General features: G+C 31.3%; 1 pseudogene; it reads left to right on the top strand.

Moving 5' to 3' along the window:
* The first annotated feature begins 489 nt into the window (after window positions 1-489).
* LOC114204903 (U2 spliceosomal RNA) lies at window positions 490-592 on the top strand (annotated as a pseudogene).
* The last annotated feature ends 2,289 nt before the right edge of the window (window positions 593-2,881 follow it).

Genomic DNA, 2,881 nt, shown 5'->3' on the forward strand with positions numbered 1-2,881 from the left:
GCCAGGGCTTCCAGTATATGTTAAATAACAATGGTGAGAGTGGACATCCCTGTCTTGTTCCTGACCATAGAGGAAAAGTTCTCAGTATTTTACCTATAATTCAGTAGTGTATATCCTATTTTCAGCAAAGCTTAAACTCCATTAAAAGGATTCTGGTCACCAGAAGCTAATAATTAATGTATTTCCCTCAGTGAGAATAGTATTATTGCATATTACCTTATGCATAATGTATATAACCATCCACATCTACTGGTAAGAGTTTGCACAATTTGATAAGGAGTCTATAACATAAGAAGAAAAAATAAATATTCTCATTGGGTAAACTTAATATCTATGATTAATACTGATGACTCTATGTATTTGTAATGGATAAATATATTTACCTAAAATACATATTGTATATACAAGTTTCTCATGGCTCTGAAGTAGATATGCTCAGTCAAATACAACAAGATACAATGATAACATTTTTCAGTAAATTTCACTGTAATCGCTTCTCGGCCTTTTGGCTAAGATCAAGTGTAGTAAATTTCACTGTAAAAAGAGAACTTTCTTCTGAAAACTGTTTATTTCATGTTTTAATTTAGCATTTCAAAATGTCTGTAAAAACTTATTTAGAAGCACATTTATTTCTGTAAATTAAAGCCTATTTTAGTAGTCAATTGTAGTATTAATATTCATATTTAATTCTAGCCTGCTAATATTCCTTATTCTAATTAGAATATGCAAACCTTTGTTATTATTCACTGTTAACATGCACTAACAAATCACATGGGAAAAAAATGTTCTTTAGCACATTGAGAGTGCAATATGAAATAGGGATTTTTTTCCTTGTGGAATCCAAGAGGCATACTGGTATAGGTAATCAGAAATAGGAAATGATCTAAAAGAGTGTTTCCTTTTGGTTCAAGAAAAATTATATTTATGGAATAATATTTGACTTATTAACATGGATATACATGAGAAACACCAGTCTATAGGAAAATTATGTAGGAGCTTTTAATAAAATCAATCTCAATAAATTATCTCTCAGAAATTGGAAATTTTTCTTAGCACAAGTTTCACTTTACAATTAAAATTTACCCCATAAAATCTTTAATGCTTGTACTATTGCACAATGATTAAGCTCAAAGAATCCCCAAGAGTTATCTAAATATTAATATAACATCTTTTTTGGGTGATTGTAAAATTATCATATGTATTTGTGTTATTTTTGACCAGGAAAAAGCAATACAAATGATAAAAATTCTTAGGACAAATTCTCTGAAATAGCCATGGAATGAATATCTAAGCAAATATCTTAGTGGATTTCATTAGTGTGAACAGGGGTCCACTATTTTAAGTAAATTCTTCAAGCACAGTGGGCTACTTGGTAATGTCTAATATCAGCCATTATGTTTTCTGAATCTGTTTCCATAGTAGCATATTTAGGTCTATGATAAATAAAGGCTTTCTTTATACCTTACATTACTAATGAACAAGGGTAAGAGATGTGAAGAGTAAAAACAAAGATTTAATATAGTCTATTAAACTATAATTTCCTTATGTGTTAACAAAAAGTTTCCCATGGTGCACAGACACAAGTTATGATATTCAATACTTCAGCACTCCAGTCCAGCTTTCTGACACTGACCTTACATATGAATCCTAATATAATCTCTTGAGGAATTTATAAGGCATTTCCACTTGAAGGTGCTGCCCTTGCCTCAAAGTGCATGGTTTAAAAACTGACATATTTTTTTTTTCCTCTCTCCCTCGACATTCCTATCTCCTAATAAATAAGTCTAGAAAGGTTAAATTTTCCTTTAGGGAAAGTCCAAACAACAATTATAGATGCTTCAAAAATTTAACCTCCCCTATGATCTGCATTGAAATACTGTCTTTGGGTCTAGACTATAGCTCTTCATAAAGAAGGCATCCAGTAAAAAAAGCTTTAATTATAATCCTCAAAATATCAGAAGGGTTGATATTAACTACACTTGATTGATGTAAGAACTGAGGCTTAGAGAGCTTTGCCAGCTTGCTCAAAATTACATTGCTGATGGGACTGCAAGAGGCTTTAATAGAAAAGTAACAGATATTTAGGGAGAAAAAGTAGGAGGGAGGGTCTGTGTGAGAGATAAGAGTAGACAATTGAGAAAGTAGAGGAAAAGACAGTGAGGTGTTGCATATGTCAATTGAGCAATATTATCAAATATTGATAATTAAATATTAACACTATTAATGTTGAAGAATATAGGGCAATTTTCTTTTCATTTAAAATTTTTTTCAAAACTGGTCAATTTGAATTCAAATGATTTTCTCTGATTTAGTTAATATAATTACTTATCTACCATGTAAGAATTTGTATAACTTTTAGGATTTTGATTATGTTCTTTATAATGTTTTCCCTACACTGATTTATCATTCTTGGTCACTTCAACACTTCTATATCAGAACGGTCCATCAAAACTTTCTGCTCTAATACAGTAGACCGTAGTCACTTGTGACTATTAAAATTTGGCTGGTGAGATGGAGGAAATAAAAATGAATTAAAATTAAATAAAAGTAAAAATTCAATTAAAACATTCTGGATTATAGTCTGACAAATGACACATAGTCTTGTTCCTAGTCTATGTTACCGTAACAATTTAAATATTATTTTATTCCTCTTATCACTGCTTTATGGGTGTGTGTGTGTGTGTGTGTGTGTATGCACGTGTATGTGTGTGTGTTTGTAATGTGCATAATTTTGGGTCTACAGAAAATACAAAGACTTATTGTTAGTAACACCTGGGAAAGATAAGGAGGAGAGTGAGAAAGAGCAGGCTGGAGGGACTACAGGCTGAGATTCAGCTCCTGCATGTGATAGGAGAGGAAGAATGAATAGGAAAGACTCAGA

This window comes from Eumetopias jubatus, unplaced genomic scaffold (assembly GCF_037043125.1).
Source record: "Eumetopias jubatus isolate StellerSeaLion01/CBP00866 unplaced genomic scaffold, mEumJub1_p1.0 scaffold_5, whole genome shotgun sequence".
Classification (NCBI taxonomy): Eukaryota; Metazoa; Chordata; class Mammalia; order Carnivora; family Otariidae; genus Eumetopias; species Eumetopias jubatus.